Source organism: Marmota monax, unplaced genomic scaffold (genome assembly GCF_021218885.2).
Source record: "Marmota monax isolate L192 unplaced genomic scaffold, Marmota_monax_Labrador192_F-V1.1 WCK01_AAM20220418_F8-fsc00116, whole genome shotgun sequence".
NCBI lineage: Eukaryota > Metazoa > Chordata > Mammalia > Rodentia > Sciuridae > Marmota > Marmota monax.
In genome coordinates, this window is record NW_026695220.1 from 1,828,313 (window position 1) to 1,852,240 (window position 23,928).

Genomic DNA, 23,928 nt, shown 5'->3' on the forward strand with positions numbered 1-23,928 from the left:
AAAACTTCTCATAGATGGGAAAGTGAGAAGCCCAGAGAATGTGCGGGGGGGACAATAATGTGCATCTTGCTCCGTGGATGCTTCTCTTTTGTTACTTTTTGTTCAGAAAAATCTTGAAGTGGTAATGGCCTTATGTGATATAATAAATAACAGAAGGTAAATTGTGTTTTGAAAGTCAAATTTGTCCTCTGAGAAGGTGAAAGGTAAACTAGTTGGGCATTAACTGTTGTGATCTCAATATACTTTTTGCTTATCTGTCACAAACTGTGTATCATTACCTGGAAGAGCAGACTGACACTTATTCTATAATGACATAGCAATAAGGTAAGAATCTTCTGGTTCTTTAATCTACCTCCCCATATACCACTGTTTGAGTTGAAGTCAGAGTGTTAAAAAATTCTGAACTTTTACTTTTTGTAGAAAAATAAATTAATTTTATATCAATGATGAGTATGCTATAAGCTAAGTTCTGATAGGTCCCTATATATATATTTTTTTTTCTTTGTACATGGCTTCATGTTGTTTCCGCTTGGAAAAAGCAGGCTGTTTGGTGTTTGGTCAGAATTTACTGTGCTATGTTTGAAGAGAGCCCAATTATTTTTCATTGCATTCTTTGCAGACACTTGAAAGATTTATTGTTGCTGAGAGCCACTGTCTCTGTTATACTGCTCTTTTCAATCCATAGAAACCATATTCACGGTCTTTTCATTTGTGAAAATTTGTGACATTCGCCATCATTTCAGTCATCCTCACCTGGCTGATTATCTCACCAGGAGCCTCAGTATTTTTGTCATTAAAAGTGTCACACCCTTTTATTTTCAATTTTTCTTTCCTGTATCACCACTATTAAACTCTTTGATATAAACAGTGAGCATGCTTAGATCACTTTTTTTAAAAAAAGAATTTTTATTTCCTTCTATTGACAAGTAACACACATAAAGAAAATTAAACATATTTTAAGTATGAATACTCTTTGTAAAAATTTATATGAGCATATCCAATTACTAGGATCCAGATAGAAAAATGGAATGTTATCAGGAACATCTTTCAGGTTCTATCTCCAACTGCCATAGATAACTACAGTTATCAAAAAACTATAGTCAAAAAGCCTACCTTAGTTTTGCATATTTTCAGCTTTATTTAAATGCATTTATATACATTTTGTTTGTAAATAGTTCAGTATGTTTATTTCTTTTTGCTACATAGTATTTCATTGTATAAACATGTTACAATATTTTTATCCATTCTAGATTTGAGCACTTATGTAGCTCTAATTTTTAGCTATTACAAATGAAGCTGTTAAGCACATTTTAGCTTATGCCATTTGCTGAACATATGTATGCATTTCTTTTGGGTATAGCTCTATGAGTGGAGTTTCGAGGCTCTAGTATATGCTTGATTATAGAATTGCAGGAAAGATCAAATTAGTCTTTTAGAAAGGTCTTTAACAGGGCTGGGGATGTGGCTCAAGCGGTAGCGCAGTCGCCTGGCATGCGCAGGGTGCTGGGTTCAATCCTCAGCACCACATAAAAATAAAATAAAAAGATGTGTCCACCGAAAACTAAAAAATGAAAAAATAAAAAAGAAAGGTCTTTAACATAGCAATGAAAAGAACATATTAAAGAGTGGTAAGAAAATTTTAGGAGAGGATTGATAAGGTTTTGAATTAATAATGTCAGTGAGATAAAAATAAAGAAGTGAATATGAGAGGGAATATTTATGAGGGAAAACAATTGGACTTGATGGCCTAATTAGACCTTGGGGTGAGTTCAGGATGACTTCCAGGCATCTAGCTGAATGGATGTTAGTGCCATTCATAGAGAGAGGGGCTATAGGAACCTCATTAAATGAGCATGAACATGCTTCCAGGAAGATGTTATTAATGTTTATTTTGGAGATGAGGAAAGAGTAATACAGATAATAGCTAATAAGTGACTCATTTCCTCCAAAATGTTTTGCCAATTCAATTTACAGGTCTTGGATTCATTTATCAATTGCCATGCATCTTAAGAATTGTAATCATTGACACAGAGGGCTCAAGGAGATAAACCTGGTTTACATCAACCTTGGTCTTTGGAAGTTATCTGGACTTAGGTTAGTTATTTAATGCCTGAGGCACTTTCTTTACCTGCAACACAAGGATAATAATACACATTTTGCATGATTCAATGAGAACAAATATACCTGGGACACAGTAATTTTAAATGACAGCCACATTATTGTTACATTTAATTATTACATCTTAATAAATTCTTTTAATTTCTTATATTCTGAAATAAAAAGAATAGACCATCTTTGTACTCTCTACTTCTCTAAACGGTTTACTTTAAAATCTGAGTCTTGGGTGTTAAGTAAAAACTAGCATGTATTTAGCAGTCTTAAACTAGATTTAGCCATTCCCCACTAGGTAGCCTCCATGTGAGCATGCTTAGATCTTATTACAAATATATTCCAAATTTATCCAACATGCTGTCCTATTTATTTATTGATAAGTATCCTGCATTGCTTTTTAGGACCTCAAAGTTCACAACCAAGACAAAATCTCCATCAATATGATTCCAGAACATGTTCTTGAACTTTAAGATGTAAAACTCCAACTGCCTTAGAAACAAATTTGTACAGAATGCAGTCTGATAAAAAAACAAAACAAAAAAACCCTACAACTTCAGTTTTACCGTGTGGGGCTTATTGTTATTCACTACGTGTACCTACATCTGCACAAGAAACAAAAAGATCCAGCACCACCTCAGCTTCTGAATCCTGAAATATTTTGTAAGACTGTGGAAACAATGATGCTCTTGCAATCCAACTACATCTTTTTATCATGCTGTCACATTCAGGGGCAATGAGCAAGACCAGGGTTTCCCTTGTCTTAGGTCTTTTGTGTTCAGATCTGCTGACTGTGCAACACAGGCTGGGGAGGAATTTTGAGGAGGAAATGTTGAACATATGTTGATTTCATCATTGAAACTGTCAGGATTGCAGAGGGAGATTTTAGAGAGCCTTTGGAATATTCAGCTATTTGCTTTCAGGCAATTCACCCCCCACCCTGAATCAGTCTGTCTCTTCCCTACTCCTCTTCAAATATAAATCCTATATTGCTCTGTATTCATGTAGCAATATAATAATACCACAGCAGTTCCAGCTAACATTATTATGAAATAATGTTTATTACCTGTATAAGCTGATGGCAATATATACCTTCATGGTTTATTGATTTTTTTGACTTCTGTAAAAGGATTTGGGATCAGATCTGTATTAGAACATATTACTCACTTGGCTATACTCTGGTTACCAGGCTACAGAGAATAGTATCATATAACTTTACCTTCAGCTCTGAAACACAGATGGAAAGGACATCCTTCTAAAAATATCTCAGACTGATTTGGGTGGTTTATTTTAGTGGGAGTTGAGGTAACTGAACAAAGATGGGAATGTTTTAAGAAGATAAACAGACCTGTACAAAAGACACTCCTGTTGATCACAGGGACCTCCATGCGCAAGGTAGTGCTGCGTATGTCTCATTATATTGAATTGAAGACTCAGTAAGAATGTTTTGTTTGCTAAAACACCAGAAAAGATGAATGCACACACAAAAAGAGCATAAAAATGGTAATGGCTATTCAATGCAGTTTTTTCAGACTGGATTTATTGGCAGTGAGGGAAGAATGAGCCAGAAACTGATGGAAGGTGCTGGGTAGTGGGGTAGAATCCAAGTCCACTGGTATGTTGCCACCATGGTGGTTCATCTCTTGTGACTGCTGGCTCTCCCCCCACAATGCAGGTCTCTGGCAATATTGCCATCCTCACAGCTGAGTGGTTGACAACAGCAGCCAGGAAAGGGATTACAGGCATCGGGATGGTGGTGTTTCTGGTCAATAAGAGTAAGTCAGCAGAAGCAAGCTTTATCAGTAAAGCATTGGGAATTTGTACAATATATTCTGTTACTTATCTGCCTGCAGCAAACTCATGATTTTCCTCCATAAATCCAAATTCTTTAAAAAAATCAAGAAAAAGTCAGAGAAATTGAATGTACTGCATTTATTTAACATTTGTTTTTAGGGATCCTGAGTTTAGTGTTTGTTTTTATTAGTTGTGTTGGTCTTTTGGTTTGAATCTGTTTCTTAGTTTTAAGCCTTTGCTTTATGATCATTTTTCATTAAAATGTGGAAGGCAGAGATACATAGAACTTTTTTTTCTTATGAGAAAATGGTAAAATAAATTCTCAAAAATTTGACAAGATACTATGGATCTGTGAGATTCAGTCCCTTTTAGTGGCATAGATGATGATGTGTTATTTGAATTGCTCTTTCCATAGGTATAATTTTTTTTTTCCTGCAGAAGGCCTGTCTTTATTGGAAAGGCCAGAGACATTTTTATTGTAATACATGTGACTTGTATTTGTATATAAATTTCCCGAGGTTTCTTGGTTATAGAATATCATTTGTTGATATTTCCAGAACTCCCAGAAATATTTTAAACAGGATAGATATTTTCATCTCAGTTATATTTGTTTAACATTAATAATGTCATGTGATGTTTTGTATATGAAACTGAGGGTATATGCATGAGGTACACAATTTGAAAAGTACAAAGAAAATTCAGCTAAGTGTTTACTCAGTTTTCCCAGCCACCAGATAATCCTCTAAAACCACTTAATCATTTTTTTCCTCTGTGGTTTTATTAGAAAGAGAAATAAGAATTTCCAGTTGAAATTCATTCTTTAGCTTGTTAGATGAAACTTAAATGTATAAAACGCCAGAATCCTCATAGCAAGAATAGAATAATGTCACTAAGAGGCTGTTCAACACTAGAATCCCTTGCCATTGCAAATCTCAACATACCAATACCTTTATAGACTCTCTCTTCAACAAAATAAGAACAGAAAGCAAGGATTATTTGCCTTTTACAAGCTGTATCAAAACTTTGAAAAACATTAGTATTATAAGAATACTGGACAAAGACATCAAAACAATTTTCAGTTCTCCTGCAAATATATGTTGTCTTATTTCTAATAAGAAATCGAATCCATTATAGTATGTGATTTTCTATTTTTTGAGTATTAGCCTAGGGTCCTCTGAATGTTAATATGGTTTGTGCTTATAATTCATTATATATGTTAATCTTTAATTCTTTCTCATTAGGTGAGGCATTATGAAGAGTTATTGTTTGCTGGGTACACTGGCAGACACCTGTAATCCCAGTGGTTTGGGAGGCTGAGACAGGAAGATCACAATTTCAAAGCCAGCCTCAGCAACTTAGCAAGGCCCTAAGCTGTGGGCACAAGTGCATGGAGTACTGCATACATGGCATACATTAAGGGTGTCTGAGTGGCAAACCACTCCCCTGTGCTAGGCACGTGAGTAGCAAACCGCTTACCCTGTAGGCATAGCCCTGGGTGTGAGGCCGTGTGTTGCAGTCCCTGCACTTGCTCCATGGCCCACTTCTTGATTGGTCGATACAGGGACAGTTGGCCAACAATTGTATTGGTGCCTGCTTGTAATCTGCTTAGCTACTGCCTGAATATATATACATGGTGACTGCACAGTAAAATTAGACCTGCTTCCTGCTTGGTCTCCGGAGGTCTTGATTAGCGACTCTGCAGCTACACTCTCCTCTACCCTGTTCCGTGGACCTCCTTGCTGGATGAGAGAGAGCCCATGCACTAAGCAACTTAGTAAGACCCTGTCTCCATATAAAAAAAGGGCTGTGGATGTTGTTTAGTGGTTAAGCACCCCGGGATTTAATCTGTAATACCAAAAGAGAAAAGAGCTATTGTTTAACACATATAGTTAAACCAGTTCAATAACATGTTGATGAAAATACAATTGACAAATCATAGAAATATTTCTTTTTCTAAAATTTCTTTCTAAAGTTATCAAATCAATAAATCTTATATTTAGAAAATTTTACTAGACAGAAACAGATCACATGTATAGATCCAACTGGTTGGGGAAATGAGTTAATAAGGGATTTTTACTTTATAATGGCATAGGAAAAATTTTGCACTAATATTCATATTAGATATAACCTTGATGAAAAATTTTATAAGCAGCAGCCATAATGTTAGGGCCCAGTGATTATGAAAAACCACAGTGGCTAAGAGAAGATAACCTTGACACTATAATATAAAATCCCTGAAGTGTTATGGATGACTATGTTGTATAAATGTAACTTAGAAACATCCTCATGCTGAGATTTAATACTTGGGGGGGTCAGTGCAGTGGTAAAGTTTGAAAAAATAAACATATCAACTAAACAACCTTCATTATTGTGTCCACCGGGGAGTCTCAGTATGAAATCTTTTCACATCAAGGGTAATTTCACCACTGAGTCAAAAACCTAAAGCATGCAGGAGATAAACCAAGCAATGGCGAAATTCTTAAAGAGAAACATGAGCTATTATGCTTTTATATGTAAAGTTTTACATATAATATACTTTAAAAAATGAATTATTTAAAGATAAATTTTAAAATATGAAGATAAACATTTTTTCAATCATTTATCGGTGTTTCAAAAAAGTTAAAAGAACAAAAATGTTATTAGAATCATTGTTGTGTCAGATACACATAAAACTAAGTTATTAAAAGATGTTAAACCTATTTTTAAATTTTATTTTTATATTAGAACAGCTTTTTTGGGCTATCGTTGACATCCAAATACCATGTATTTACAGTGAACATTTTGGTAAGTTTTGACATATATGTATACCTCGGTAAGTACCAACACAATCACAATGGCAAACACTTTTGTCCCTTAGAAATTCCTTCCTGTGCTACCTCATCCCTGTCCTCAGAAACCATTATTCTGCATGTCACTGTAGATAAGTTGGCATTTTCTAGAGTTTATATACATGGAATCATATTAATATATGTTTTTTTTCCTTTTTTCACTATGCATAATATTTTGAAAATCATCTATGTTGTGTTTATCAAAAGTTCATTTCCTTTATTACTGAGCGGTGTTCAGTTGTATGGATGTACACTGTTCATACTCTGGTTATCCATTAACCTTTGGTTGTGGTTTAGCTACACATCACCCAGAGGCTCCTGTTGTAATGGCTTGCTCCCTGGCTTGTGGCTGCACTGGGAGGTGGTGGAAATGTTGAGAGGTGGACCCTAGGTGGTGGAAGTTAGGTCACTGAGGAAGTGAATGGCGGGATACTGTCTCTTCCTCTTTTACTTCCAAATGGCCACTTCTACAGGCCGTCTGTGAAATGCATGAAGACTTTCTCCCAAGGCAGCCAGGGAAGGGATAGGTCTGGCATTGGGAACTATGGCACTCCCACAGAGACCGACTGCCCAAGGAATGTGACCTCCGCCTCTGCTCTGCTAGAAAGGTCCCACACAGTAGCACTGGAAATGGGCCTAACCTTTTGGAAACTCAGCAGCCTACCTGTCCCCACCTTTATCCTATTTTGGTGAAGAGCTTTCCATAGAATTTCTTTGATGTCTTCTGATATAAATAAAGCAAACCCGGGCTCCTTTGTGTGTTAGAAGCTAGCCCCTTCTGGTCAGCTTGCCTGTCCTGCCCCGGCTTTTGAAACTACTTTCTGTGTTCTGTGGTTATTTCAGGTTCTATTTTTCCTAGCTTTTATTTCTCAGTCACCCATTCCACCTGAGGGAAACCCCATTTCCAACCCCCACGTGGTACGTGGGCAGTAGGCCAAGAGCAGTTTCCTCTGTCACGCACTCCCATCATGATGTACTGCCTTGTCACAGGCCCCAAAGTAATGGGTCCAACTAACTGTGAATTAAAATCTGCAAAACCCTGAGCCACAATAAATCTTTCCTCTTTTTAAGTTGATTATTTCTTAATAATTTTAGATGTTCTAATAGGTGGGTGATGGTATTCAAATATATATATATATATATATATATATTGTGTGTGTGTGTGTGTGTGTGAAGTATCTGTTAAAATCCTTTGGCATTTTTATGTAGAGTTACTTATATTCCTATCATTAAATTTTGAGAGGTTTTCTATATAGTATGGATTTAAGTCCTTCCTCAGAAATCTGATTGACAAATAATTTCTACTAATTTGTGGTTTGTACTTTCATTCTCTTGTGTCTTAAAAAGGATTACTACTTCTATTCTTGTTATTTTTGGAACATATGAAATATACTTAATCACTATTTAAATGTTCTTGTCTGAGAATTCTAACATCCATGTAAATTCGGGCCAATTGGTTTTATCATTATGGGTTGTCATTTCCTGCTTCTTTGCATCACTGGTAATCCTGTCCTGGATGCCAGGCATTGCTCAGCATTTTTTAGCTGCTTTTAGAGTTTCCTTATTATCCTCGGTATTGAGAAATTTGATTATAATGTGGTTTAATCTAGTTTTCTTCATGGTTCTTGTTCTTAGAGTTTGTGAGGTTCTGAATCTGTGAGTTTACAGTTCTTATAAAATGTGAAAAGACTTTAGACATTATTTCTTAAATACATTTTCTTTTTCTCTTCACTATTCTATTCTTAGGGGACTCAAATTACATATGTATTAGACTACATACGAACAGTCCCAAGTTCACTGCTTCTTTTTTTCATTTTTTTAAAAAAAATCTTTGTTGCTCTCTGTGTTTCACATTGAAAGTCTCTATTGCTGTATCTTCATGTTCACCGATCTTTTGTTCTGCAATGTTGAATCTAGTTTTAATTCCCTCCAGTGTTTCTTTCTGCCTTTTTTATTTTTATTTTATTTTTTATAATAGGGATTGAACCCAGAGGTACTCTACTACTGAGCTACATTCCAAACCTTTTTTATTTTTTTATAGTGAGATGGTCTGGCTAAATTTCTCAGGCTGGCTCAAACTTACAATCCTCCAGCTTCAGCCTCCCAAGTAACTGGGATTACAGGCATGTGCCACCAGTCCAGCTTGTCTTATTTTTATAAATTGTTAGATGGACCTGGGTCAATGAGGCAAGATCCTTCTGAGTGTTCTACTCAACATCCCATGAATAGGAGGTTTTGGGGTCTGGTTTTTGTGAACAGGCCCTTTCCCAGTCCTGTGTGAGTGGCTGAACCTGCTCCTTCTCACTATGTCTGCTGATCCTGGCCACGAGCACTCTTCTCAAAAGCACCTCTCATCAGTGCTCAGCTGAATACTCCCAGGAACCCTGTGTAGAAGTCTGAGCATCTCTTTCCATGAAGCTCTTTTCTATCTAGTATTCTGTCCTAAGAACTCTAGCATATTTGGTTTCCCTGTCCTGTCAACCATGTCTCTTCTATTCAGAGAGTTCAGCAGGCTCAGCCTGAATCCCCTTTCCCTGAACTGAGACTTGGCAATTCTTTCAAAAAACAGTTACCTGGGACAATGGTTAGGCTTGTTTCATTCATTTCTTGTCTCTAAAGGATCACTTTTCTTCATTTGCTCGTGTTCAGTATCTTGAAATCTTGCTTCATTTATTTTGTCTGGGTTTCAGGCCAGGGTTTACTTGATTTGGCAGAAGTGGAGGTCTCCGAATGTTAATTTTCTAAACAGGTACATTCTTTTTTTAAAGAGAAAAAGTAATATTTAAAAAATGCAAATAAAGAGAAAAGTGAATGTGACTTTTATATTTACATATCCTGTGGTACCATGATAATAGTTTGAGCTTTCCTTTAATTTTTTTCTGATACTGAAATAATTATTATTTAATATACATTAAGCCTTCTAGATATGGACACCATAGTTTATTGTAATTAATAAAATTTCTGCCTTGAGGAACTTGAAATCTAATGGCACACTGATACATAATATTGGAACTCAAATACAGAATTAAAAGTACAAGTGGGCAGGGATAGGTAATGCAAAAGTGCAGTAGGCTGTAACTTTAATCTTCCCTTTCTGAAACTTTCTTTCAACGGTAAAGTCAAGCTCAAAGTAATAATGAAAAAGTATGATTACTGAGAATTATAAGAGGATATAAATTATGTAAATTTCCACAATTAGAATTCTATAGACAATCACACAGAAATAGAAAAGATGAGAAGCACCACATGAGGATCTCTTGCAGTCATTGGGCAAGTATATTTTGAAGACAAGTACAGTGAGGTCTTGTGGAGAAAAAAATGATTTTTTCAAAAACATTCTCTGAGCTCTGAGGAAGCTGATGGTGCTTTTCCTGGTGCCCCCAATTGTTCCCTTCTCATAGAACTATGAAGCCACACTGTCCCTTAGCAGTGATTATCCCTCAGCATGATTATGGAGAATAATTATGTCCCTTCACATGATTATCCTCATTACTACACAACACATGCATTTATCACATGGAAAAACATGTTTGGAGAGTTACAATTTGATCTGGAGGTGGTAGATATCTTTGTGAAGTGGTACTCAATAATTTATGTATATTTATACTTTTGAGCTTTCTTATCTTCAATGTATAAAGGAGTAATAGAGGATTTATTATTTTACACACTACTTTTCTTTCCATCCATATCCAAACCACAAGCCAATCTTTCCATCCCCTCCATCTCTGTCCCCACTACTTAAAGTCACCGTGAACACATCTGCTTTCCAGCAAATGGTCTTCTTCGGGTCTTGCCCTTCAACTGTTCTTTACTTAGCAGCCAGAGTGATTTTTAAATCTATCTTATTACTCCTCTAGTTAGAAGTTGTCAGTGGCTTCCACTAAACTGAACACAAATCCTAAACTTCTCATGATCTATCCTGCCCCACAGGTATGCTGCTGTTGTAGCCACTCTGCATTCTTATCCTCCTGTCTCCCCTTAACCCTTATATTGGCTTTGACCTTTCAGTCTTACTTGTGTTAATGTGTTTTCTCCTCTACTTGAATGCCTTGCTACATTGTATCCCAAAGTGATCAACTCATGATATCTCTAATAGAAGAAAGATATACAATTCTCAATGACTCCAGACTGAAAAGCCACAAACATTTGGGTATGTAAGTTATATGTTTGTTAAAGAATCAGATTCAGTGACTTCTAGTTACAGAGCTTTTGAAAATAAAGATGGTTCACTCTCTTTTGCAGCAGGATGGTTTGTTGTTGAGGGCAAGCCTTTCTGCTGTATCAGTCTTGGAAGGTTACTGTTACTGCTGAACCATGAGCTACCCATCATCCATATTGGTAGAATAAGTAGCTGCCATTCTTTCTGTCTTCCTTAGTATGTTGTCATCTCTGCAGTCAGCATTTTCCAGCTCAAAAGAGCAACTTTAGGGATTTAACATCTAACCTTCCCTTCAAGGTCAACTGCAGTTCAGTTGACAGGAACAGAGTTATTACAGCTATGTTACATAATTTGTTTTTTACTCTGATCCATTTTGTACCATTAATATGGGCATTGCTATTTTGCTAGAAAAAGGAGGCTATATTCAGGGAGAAGGACATGAAAAATGACCTGAGGAGAAATGGAATCTTTCTAACAAAGAGATATATCAATGTAAGAACTTATTAAAAACATACCATTTATAATGCACAAATTGTAGTCATTGCAATTGCCATCATTGTTATTCTGAACTGCTTCTGCAGACTTTCATAGCAGACCTGTGTCCTCAGACAGTCTCTTTTGTCAATGATGGATTTTTCTTTTTATGTTGTAGTACTATCGGATTTGTTCCTCTGCTTAGTTCAAAGGGCTGCACTTCTGTTCATCCCTGTTTTCAACAATTCTTCTTCCATCTTTTCTAAGCTGGTTGTAGGAGTTAAAGATTGTTTTTTTTTCTTTCCAAAAATTGCCTTTCTGTTCAGGGAATTTAAAAATTCTACAAAAATGTTAATAAAAATATTATTCCTGTAAAATCTCTGTAACAAACCATTTTGCTTCCTGTAGGAATACTTTGACACCTTATGTTTTAATGTCTAAGTGCACTATGCATTTGGATGATACTCAGGACAATGACACATTCTACCCCAGGTGGACTCACATATCTGCACTGAGTATTTTTTAAAAATAAATATTTGGCTTCTCTTTTTCAGGGTAGAAGTAGCCAATAAGGTATCATTTGAAGCAGTTCAACCAACATGATGATATTTGTGAACAACAAACAGCCCTAGACAAATTATACTGGTCTCTGGGAATCATAAGTGTTATTGTTTGAAGGAAGCATCTGTGCTAGTAGCAGTGTGATAGGCCTGGAAAATATCAGTAAATACAGAGAGGACAATATATGGTAGGGGAAAAATAATGCTGCAATCTGTATTATATCCCCACTAAACTAAGGAAGTAATACAACTAGTGTCAGTGCTTTTCAGTGAGGAATATGTGATTTACAGAGCTCACATGAGGCAAAGTCTTGGATGTGATTTGTAGACTGGGAATTTTTATGGACTGAATGTTTGTGTCCCTCCAAACTTCATAACCCCCAATGATAGTATAAGTTGGGGCCTTTTGGCAGGCCTTTTGACTAAGTGATAAGGTGCAGCTCTCAGGAACAAGATTAGGACCCTAAAAGAGGCCCAGTGGAACTTGTTTGCCCCTTCTGCAATGAGAGGTCATAGCTAGAAGGTACCCTCTAAAAACCCAGAAACCAGCCCTCACCAGACACCAAATTTTGTGACTATTTATCATGCATGAACTTTTCAAACTCCATAATAATGGGAAACAATTGTTTATATAAACTACTTAGTCAAAGGTATTTCTGTTACAGCAACCAAACAGATTAAGACGATATATATTTGAGTTAACCAAAGATATTTTTCAATAAAAAGTAACCAAAAGATCATACTTTGGAGAGTGTTCTCTCCACCTCAAAAATCAATTATAGGTTGGTCTCCTGGTAAAGAAAGTGAGTCACAAACACCCGAGTCTCTCTCACTTTGTCATCAAGCCAGAGGGGCAGAGCAGAGCCGCCGCCCGCCCCGGAACAGGCCCAGAGACCCGCAGGCGTGGTAGTCACGTCAACCCAATTGGAGTAGGGGCTGAGCAGAGCTGCCGCCAGCGCCCGGAACAGGCCCAGCGACCCGCCGGCGTGGTAGTCACATCACCCCAATTGGAGTAGGGGCAGAGCAGAGCCGCCACCCGCGCCCGCAAGGTAGGCAGACCTGCGACCGACCAGCGGAATAGGCCCAGTGGCCGCCGGCATGGTAGACATGTCACCCCATTTGGAGTAAGGGCAGAGCAGAGCCGCCGCCCGCGCATGCAAGGTAGGCAGACCTGCCATCGACTGGCAAAAGAGGCCCAGTGGCCCGTCAGCGTGGTAGACACATCACCCCAATTGGAGGAGGAGCACAGCCGCCGCCCGCTCCTGCAAGGGAGACTTTTCAACTATACAAGAGCAATATAAATATATAGCGGGAAATTTTCAAAAACACAACAGTTTCACCAAGCAGAAAGAAATGCGAGCAGTATGAAAAGACAAGGAAAGAAAGGACCACAAGCAATGCAGGTCAACTCAACTTTAGAAGAGGTAACAGCTGCAGCAGATGGAATGTCAAATAAAGAATTCAGGATATACATGCTTCAGATGATCTGGAGTCTCAAGGAAGACATTAGACAGCAAAATCAGACAATGAAAGATCACTTCGACAATGAATTACATAAACAAATCCAAGAAGCAAAAGATCAACTATACAGGGAGATAGAGGTTATAAAAAACAAACAGAAATCCTAGAAATGCAGGAAGCAATAAACCAACTTAAAAACTCAATTGAGAATACTACCAGCAGAGTAGAACACTTAGAAGATAAAACATCAGACAATGAAGACAAAGTATTTCAACTTGAAAAGAACATAGACAGCTCAGCAAGACAGTTAAGAAACCATGAGCAGAACATACAAGAAATATGGGATAACATAAAGAGACCAAACTTAAGAGTCATTGGGATACAGGAAGGTATAGAGGTCCAAACCAAAGGAATGAGCAATCTATTCAATGAAATAATAAGAGAAAACTTCCCAGATTTGCAGAATGAGACAGAATCCCAAATCCTAGAAGCCTACAGGATGCTGAATGTGCAAAATCATAAGAGATCCACACCTAGACACATTATAATGAAGATGCCCAACATACAGAATAAGGAGAGAATTTTAAAAGCTAAAAGAGAAAGGAAGCAGATTACATTTAGGGGTAAACCAATCAGGATAACAGCTGATCTTTCAACACAGACTCTGAAAGCTAGAAGATCCTGGAATAACATATTTCAAACACTGAAAGAAAATGGGTTCCAACCAAGAATTGTGTATCCAGCGAAATTAAGCTTCAGGATGGAAGATGAAATTAAAACCTTCCACGATAAACAAAAGTTAAAAGAATATGCAGCTAGAAAACCATCTCTTCAAAACATCCTCGGCAAAACATTACAGGAAGAGGAAATGGAAAATAACAATGAAAACCAACAGTGGGAGGTAGGACAGTAAAGGGGGGGAAATAATCAAAGAGGAAAACAAACCATGTTTAGTAACAGAAATAAACAAATATGGCTGGAAGAACAACCCATATCTCAATAATAACCCTAAATGTTAATGGCTTAAACTCACCAATTAAGAGACACAGACTAGTAGAATGGATCACAAAACAAGCCCCAACAATATGCTGCCTACAGGAGACGCATTTGATAGGAAAAGACATACATAGACTGAAGGTGAAAGGTTGGGAAAAATCATATCACTCATATGGAATTCGGAAACAAGCAGGAGTGTCCATACTCATATCAAATAAAATAGATTTCAAGCCAAAGTTAAAAAAAGGGATAAAGAGGGACACTACATACTGCTCAAGGGAACCATACACCAACAAGACATAACAATCATAAATATATATGCCCCAAACAATGGTGCAGCTATGTTCATCAAACAAACTCTTCTCAAGTTCAAGAGTCTAATAGACCACCATACAATAATCATGGGAGACTTCAACACACCTCTCTCACCACTGGACAGATCTTCCAAACAAAAGTTGAATAAGGAAACTATAGAACTCAATAACACAATTAATAACCTAGACTTAATTGACATATATAGAATATACCACCCAACATCAAGCAGTTACACTTTTTTCTCAGCAGCACATGGATCCTTCTCAAAAATAGATCATATATTATGTCACAGGGCAACTCTTAGACAATATAAAGGAGTAGAGATAATACCATTCATCTTATCTGATCATAATGGAATGAAAGTGAAAATCAACGATAAAAGAAGGAAGGAAAAATCATGCATCACTTGGAGAATGAACAATAGGTTACTGAATGATCAATGGGTTATAGAAGACATCAAGGAGGAAATTAAAAAATTCTTAGAGATAAATGAAAACACAGACACAACATATTGGAATCTATGGGACACATTGAAATCAGTTCTAAGAGGAAAATTCATTGCTTGGAGTTCATTCCTTAAAAAAAGAAAAAACCAACAAATAAATGATCTCATACTTCATCTCAAAATCCTAGAAAAAGAAGAGCAAAACAACAGCAAAAGAAGTAGAAGGCAAGAAATAATTAAAATCAGAGCTGAAATTAATGAAATCGAAACAAAAGAAACAATTGAAAAAATTGACAAAACTAAAAGTTGGTTCTTTGAAAAAATAAATAAAATCGACAGACCCTTAGCCATGCTAACGAAGAGAAGAAGAGAGAGAACTCAAATTACTAGCATATGGGATGAAAAAGGCAATATCACAACAGACACTCCAGAAATACAGAAGATAATCAGGAATTATTTTGAATCCTTATACTCCAATAAAATAGAAGATAGTGAAGGCATAGATAAATTTCTTAAGTCATATGATCTGCCCAGATTGAGTCAGGAGGATATAGACAACCTAAATAGACCAATATCAATTGAGGAAATAGAAGAAACCATCAAAAGACTACCAACTAAGAAAAGCCCAGGACCGGATGGGTATACAGCAGAGTTTTAAACCTTTAAAGAGGAACTAATACCAATACTTTTCAAGCTACTTCAGGAAATAGAAAAAGAGAGAGAACTTCCAAATTCACTCTACGAGGCCAACATCACCCTGATACCTAAACCAGACAAAGACACTTCAAAGAAAGAAAACTACAGACCAATATCTCTAATGAACCTAGATGCAAAAATCCTCAAAATTCTGGCGAATCGGATACAAAAACATATTAAAAAAATTGTGCACCATGATCAAGTAGGATTCATCCCTGGGATGCAAGGCTGGTTCAATATACGGAAATCAATAAATGTTATTCACCACATCAATAGACTTAAAAATAAGAACCATATGATCATCTCGATAGATGCGGAAAAAGCATTCGACAAAGTACAGCATCCCTTAATGTTCAAAACTCTTGAAAAACTAGGGATAACAGGAACATACCTCAATATTGTAAAAGCAATCTATGCTAAGCCTCAGGCTAGCATCATTCTGAATGGAGAAAAACTGAAGGCATTCCCTCTAAAATCTGGAACAAGACAGGGATGCCCTCTCTCACCACTTCTGTTCAACATAGTTCTCGAAACACTGGCCAGAGCAATTAGACAGATGAAAGAAATCAAAGGCATAAAAATAGGAAAAGAAGAACTTAAATTATCACTATTTGCAGATGACATGATTCTATACCTAGCAGACCCAAAAGGGTCTACAAAGAAACTATTAGAGCTAACAAATGAATTCAGCAAAGTGGCAGGATATAAAATCAACACGCATAAATCAAAGGCATTCCTGTATATCAGCGACAAATCCTCTGAAATGGAAATGAGGACAACCACTCCATTCACAATATCCTCAATAAAAATAAAATACTTGGGAATCAACCTAACAAAAGAGGTGAACGACTTATACAATGAAAACTACAGAACCCTAAAGAGAGAAATAGAAGAAGATCTTAGAAGATGGAAAAATATACCCTGTTCATGGATAGGCAGAACAAACATCATCAAAATGGTGATATTACCAAAAGTTCTCTATAGGTTTAATGCAATGCCAATCAAAATCCCAACGGCATTTCTTGTAGAAATAGAGAAAGCAATCATGAAATTCATATAGAAAAATAAAAGACCCAGAATAGTAAAAACAGTGCTAAGCAGGAAGTGTGAATCAGGCGGTATAGCGATACCAGACTTCAAACTATACTACAGAGCAATAGTAACAAAAACAGCATGGTACTGGTACCAAAACAGGCGGGTGGACCAATGGTACAGAATAGAGGACACAGAAACCAATCCACAAAACTACAACTACCTTATATTTGATAAAGGGGCTAAAAGCATGCAATGGAGGAAGGATAGCATCTTCAACAAATGGTGCTGGGAAAACTGGAAATCCATATGCAACAAAATGAAACTGAATCCCTTTCTCTCGCCATGCACAAAAGTTAACTCAAAATGGATCAAGGAGCTTGATATGAAATCAGAGACACGCCGTCTGATAGAAGAAAAAGTTGGCTACGATCTACATACTGTGGGGTCGGGCTCCAAATTCCTCAGTAGGACACCCATAGCACAAGAGTTAATAACTAGAATCAACAAATGGGACTTACTCAAACTAAAAAGTTTTTTCTCAGCAAAAGAAACAATAAGAGAGGTAAATAGGGAGCCTACATCCTGGGAACAAATCTTTACTCCTCACACTTCAGATAGAGCCCTAATATCCAGAGTATACAAAGAACTCAAAAAATTAGACAATAAGATAACAAATAACCCAATCAATAAATGGGCCAAGGACCTGAACAGACACTTCTCAGAGGAGGACATACAATCAATCAACAAGTACATGAAAAAATGCTCACCATCTCTAGCAGTCAGAGAAATGCAAATCAAAACCACCCTGAGATACCATCTCACTCCAATAAGATTGGCAGCCATTATGAAGTCAAACAACAACAAGTGCTGGCGAGGATGTGGGGAAAACGGTACACTTGTACATTGCTGGTGGGACTGCAAATTGGTGAAGCCAATTTGGAAAGCAGTATGGAGATTTCTTGGAAAGCTGGGAATGGAACCACCATTTGACCCAGCTATTCCCCTTCTCGGTCTATTCCCTAAAGACCTAAAAAGAGCATGCTACAGGGACACTGCTACATCGATGTTCATAGCAGCACAATTCACAATAGCAAGACTGTGGAACCAACCTAGATGCCCTTCAATAGACGAATGGATAAAAAAATGTGGCATTTATACACAATGGAGTATTACTCTGCATTAAAAAATGACAAAATCATAGAATTTACAGGGAAATGGATGGCATTAGAGCAGATTATGCTAAGTGAAGCTAGCCAATCCCTAAAAAACAAATGCCAAATGTCTTCTTTGATATAAGGAGAGTAACTAAGAACAGAGTAGGGACGAAGAGCATGAGAAGAAGATTAACATTAAACAGGGATGAGAGGTGAGAGGGAAAGGGAGAGAGAAGGGAAATCGCATGGAAATGGAAGGAGACCCTCAGGGTTATACAAAATTACATACAAGAGGAAGTGAGGGGAAAGGGAAAAATAATACAAGGGGGAGAAATGAATGTCAGTAGAGGGGGGAGAGAGAGAAGAGGGGAGGGGAGGAGAGGGGATGGGGGATAGTAGAGGATAGGAAAGGCAGCAGAATACAACAGACACTAGTATGGCAATATGTAAGTCAATGGATGTGTAACTGATGTGATTCTGCAATCTGTATACGGGGTAAAAATGGGGGTTCATAACCCACTTGAATCAAAGTGTGAAATATGATATATCAAGAACTATGTAATGTTTTGAACAACCAACAATAAAAATTAAAAAAAAAAGGATTTGAATGAGTAGGGATTTCAGGTCCTGCCAGGAAAATAGTGTAGCAGTCTAAGGGCATTTTCTACTAGATGTAACCAAGTCCTGACTTGCCCAAATTCTTAATAAGCTATCTCACTTAGTACGATTTTAGCATCTTATTAATTTACTCATCAAGGCACTCCTTTCAATCCACTAATAAAATGTTCATATTGTTCTGTTCTCTATACTCCTGTTGGCACCTGCTTCTAAATTCGGCCTCCTCTGACTCTTGCTCTTTTAATGAAAGCCTTGATGATTCTCCAGGTCTTTTTTGCATCTCAGATTCCTTTCCTGCCTGACAATCCATCATCTTTGTATACAGACTGGCATGTTTGGATTAGTATACAATACAAAAGCTGACGGTCATGGTTAAAGATTAAGATATATGTTTGCTGACAAAGCTTTAAAGGCAGTTCCTATAGTGAACTGGGAATCACTTAGTTCCATTCAGGGATGCATGCTTTTTAGAACTGAAATGGATCTTAAGTAGTAAAGCTTTTAATGAATACTAGTTTAGAAGAAAATCACAGAGATAAAGAAAGAATTAGTCTTTAAAGTAACGCTATCAGCAATGTTATCAATGGCATAAAAATATGATAGGGGTTAAAAAATGTGGACATACAGTATAGTAAAAAATGAATCAGAAGAGTGGGACTCTGAATATGATAAAAAAATCAATTATAATTAGACCTACCTACATTTAAAGGAAGAAATATAAGTTGATAAAAATGCTTTTCAAGGAAATGTGTGTGTAAAATTTCAAATTTTGAAAAATCTCTTTAATTTCTGAAAACTCGTTACTGAGGTTTTTATGAATTTTTGGAAATTTTTTAAAATGCAAAAGTGAAAGCTTCATAACATCTTTTCCTTCAGTCTTAATTAAAACAACATTAACATTTATTTTTCTCAGACATTCCCTTCTGGAATAGTATTTTACTCTTTGCCAAGTCTTTTCTTTCAAAGGCCTTTTTAAAAGCAAGGCATGAGAAACAAAATAGTTTAATGTTCATCTGGCATTATTTAAAAAACCCATGCATCTTATTGGTTAGTAAAACCACTACAATAGTTAAATACCCAGGTATCTATACTTCTAGTTTAATTTTTATTTTGTTTCTGTTTCTGTGTTTTTTTTTCATTCACTTGTTAGATATTTATTGAGTACTTACCACATGTCAATATCATGCCATTTTGTTATTGTCTTTCTACTGTGCATCCTCCTCTCCAGTATTTGCCACACTTTCAGTCTCATTTAAGTTTTATCAGGTAGGATAGTAAGGATGGAGATAAAAAGGATGAACAGACTACAACATTTGTTTACAAGGAATTCATGTACTACACACTTTACATACATGCAATGCAGTTACACTTATAATTTTTACAGTTATGTGAATTGTATTATTTTTTAAATGAAAATGGCTATTTAGTGCAATTATAAACAGAGATATTGAACACAAAAATATGTGAAATTCTTGTCCCATCTGGCAAAAATCACATTTTTGCTTTACTTAGTACTTATCTGAGAAAGAGGATTAATTCTCTCAATTACAAATGAATTTCAAAACTTTAATTTATTTAAGTTAAAGGTTCTCTTTGAATTTGATTTTTGCATTCAAAATAATGCCAAAGGTTCAAAGTCTTTAATTTATCTCTTAAAATACATGTAAGAATAAGGGATAATTTTAGCAAAGATCCTTGCATTTAGTCGAGCACAGTGAGATGATAAATAAGCATTATTTGTATTTATGATCATCAAATGTTGTTTTAATTTTTTATTTAACTTTTATCTCTTGAAATACTCTGTGCTTATGCTGTAGGCACTTTTGTGGTCAGTGGGACCTATTTCTTGACACCAAGATGCTCATAGTTTAAAAAGTATGACCTCAGACAGTAGACATTACATAAAACCATTTAGGAGTTGATCTCAATATGAAACACACACACTCCAGTGTTTAAATATAAAAATTCTGGAGAAAAAAGTTATACAGTTTTCACATTAAAGTAAAAATCATGCATTTATCATTTTAATTTTTTAAAAATGTTCTGGATTACGTTATAAACAAAATAATTCTGAGAAAAGTTCTATGTCAAATGTTCTTTTTGTCTGTTTCTAATTATGAAATTTCTACCCCAAATATCTTTATTATTGGCTGGTTATAGTAATTTTTACAACTTTGGATCAGAATGATACGGGGAAATGCTAATTCTTCTTTTTATTAAGTGTTCAGAGTACCAGAGGGACAATTTTTATGTCTAGTTAAGCCAATCAATTTTAAATCAAGCTAAATAAGATTTTTTTCTGGAGCTATTCAGTCACCATAATATACAATGTTATACTAAGAAGTGTGAATATCTATGTGAAATGAAATATTTTCTAAGAATATGTGTTGCCAATACTGAAATTAAGAGAATTGACAATTACTAGAAATATGTCTTGGTAAAGTACTTAGAAGTTAATCCATATAAAAAGCACTTGATCCACAAGAATTTAAGGGCAATTTTTATTAAAATTAGGGAAACAGATAATTTATATTATATGAACTGTTTAGAAAATAGTGGAAAAACTTTTCAATTTTACAAGATTTGTATATCAATAATAAAATAAGATAGCACAAAAAGGGAAAATCAAACCCATTTTATTTGTGAACATTAAGCACAAATAGCTGAAATAATTTTAATGAATCAAATCTATCAATTATACTTCAAGTTAAAATATGATGGGCATTGTCATTAAAATCAGAAAATATCACTATTAACTTTGTAATAGGTGATCCTATCCAGTAAATATGATAATAAATAGGTCAAAGGCAAAAAGAAACAAAAAATCATAAGGACTAGAAAGGGGAAAATTATGAGTTCTTTGATATGTTATGGTTTTCTGTCAAAAACATCAACCAAATATCATTAGATCTTCTAAAAGAATTAAGGAAAGTGGCTTGTTGCTATAGACTGAATGTTTATGTTCTTCCAAAACTCATATGTTAAAATGCTAACCTTCAATGTGATGGTATTTGGTAGTGGAACCTTCAGGAGGTGATTAGGTCATGAGGACTCTGCCCTTAGAAATTGGATGAATGCCCTAATTAATAGATAGCTCCCTTGGCCATTTTGTCAGGTGAGGATCTGGTAAGACAGCCATTTATGAATCAGGAAGTGGGCATTCACCAGATATCAGATTTTATGACTTAATCTTGTATTTCCCTGCATCCAGAATGGTTAAAAAAATTAGTATCATTCAATATGCACACAAAAATAAATAGATGTTGAAAATATTATCACTGAGAAATGTAATTTGGAAATGGAAATGATTGAAGAATATTCTTTGAAACAGCCCCAAATCTTAAAACATCTAGTGAATCTAACACAAATTATGCAAGATTTATGTATTAATTTCTTATTCTGCTGTAACAAATTACTACAAATTTAATGTCTTAAGACAACACAATTATTGCCCTATAGTCTTGGAGGTCAGAAGTCCAAACTGGACTCATGCATTCTTTGTGGAAAATTTAGGGAAGAATATTTTTCATCAACCTTTCCAGTTTCTAGAGACTGTCTCTATTCTTTGGCTCATGGTCTATTCCTCTATCTTCAAAGGCAACAATCACATCACTTTAATCTCTACTTGTTTTCAAACTCTTGTAACTTCCACTTTTTGAAGATTATGATTACACTGGCCCCATCTAAACAATCCAGGATCATCTCCCATCTCAAGATCCTTAATTCAATCACATCTATGAAATTTCTTTCACCATGTAAATATTCCAGGGATTAAAAAAATAAAACTCTTTTGGAATCTGTTATTCAACCTATTACAATTTTATAAGAAAATGGGCATATTTAATGGTTAAGTTTTTTAGCTCTGATGTCAGACTACCTAAGGAGAGCCCCAATCCTTTAGAAATTAACATATTTATGCTAATCCTTTTCTTTTCTGTAAATAATAACAATTATTGCATTCTTTATAAAGTAATTGCAATTGAAATGAGATAAACTTTGTTAAAAATTTGGCACAATTTGATAATTTAAGAAAACATTGAACCCATGAACAAGAATAGCATACAACCAAAAAGAATACTTACAGACAGTAAAGAATGCTTGGTAAATAAAGTTCCACATAAAGCTTCATTTAAAAATGAAAGGAAAATAAAATAAAGAGAGAATGTGAACTAAAGGCCAGGGACATAAAGAATAATTTTTAAAATTTCAAAATATGATTGATTTTTAAGAAAGAATAGAAAAAGTTCAGCAGAGAAATTTCTAAAAAGACTAAAAGCATTCAGTTTCTTACAGCTAAAGAATGGCATAGTTCTTCAAATGGATAAAGATTATTGAATATTATATTAAATGAATATATCTGGCATTCCATTAAAAACATTGGATGCTAGAAAGCAGCAGGACATAATGTTAAAAAAATCCAACAGAAAACTAATTTCAGTCTAGAATTTTATACTTAACCAAATTATCATTCAAATCATAGCAAATACATTTTCAGACATACAAGGACACAGGAGACTTTCCTTCCATGCACTCTTTCTTACTGAAATAATGGTTAAAGAACTAAAAAGAAGGACCTTTGATGTAAGAAATGAAGAAATAAACTAAATAGAGAAAATGCAGGTAAGGTCAGAATGAATAAATGAAGGTCAGGCATGGAGTAGACACTCGAAATTAGATCAGGATGAAGATCTTGTCAATTTGTTATTTCTACTATGTTCCTGATGGTTAATCTGAATGGTCCAAAATGGTTTGCTACCATGTCTGCATTTCATCTAGTAGAAAGGGAAAGGAAAAGAGGACAACCTCCTCTTGATTACATGATTTAGAGGTTACTCACATTATTTCTGCTCACATACTCTTGGCCAAGAACCTAGTCACACTTAGGTGAAAGGGAACCTCAGACTCCAGACCTATGATCTAAACTGTTTTATTATTCTTGCTGCTCTTGCATACTATTGTAAAGTGATTATTATGTGCCAGACACTATGATAAATTCTGAAATTGTCTTATTTGAAAAACAATCTCATGAGGTAATATTCCCATTTAGCGAATAAAAGATAAGAGACTCAGGAAGTTTAAATAAATCCTCCAGGTCACAGATAGTAAGTAGAAGAGTCAGAGCTATAACTTACACCTATCTGACTTTTGTATTCATATATATATATATATATATATATATATATATATATATATTTTTTTTTTTTTTTTGTACTGGATATTAACCTAAGAGTATTCTACCTCTGAGCTACATCCCTAGTCTTTTTATTTTGAGAAGGCTTTCACC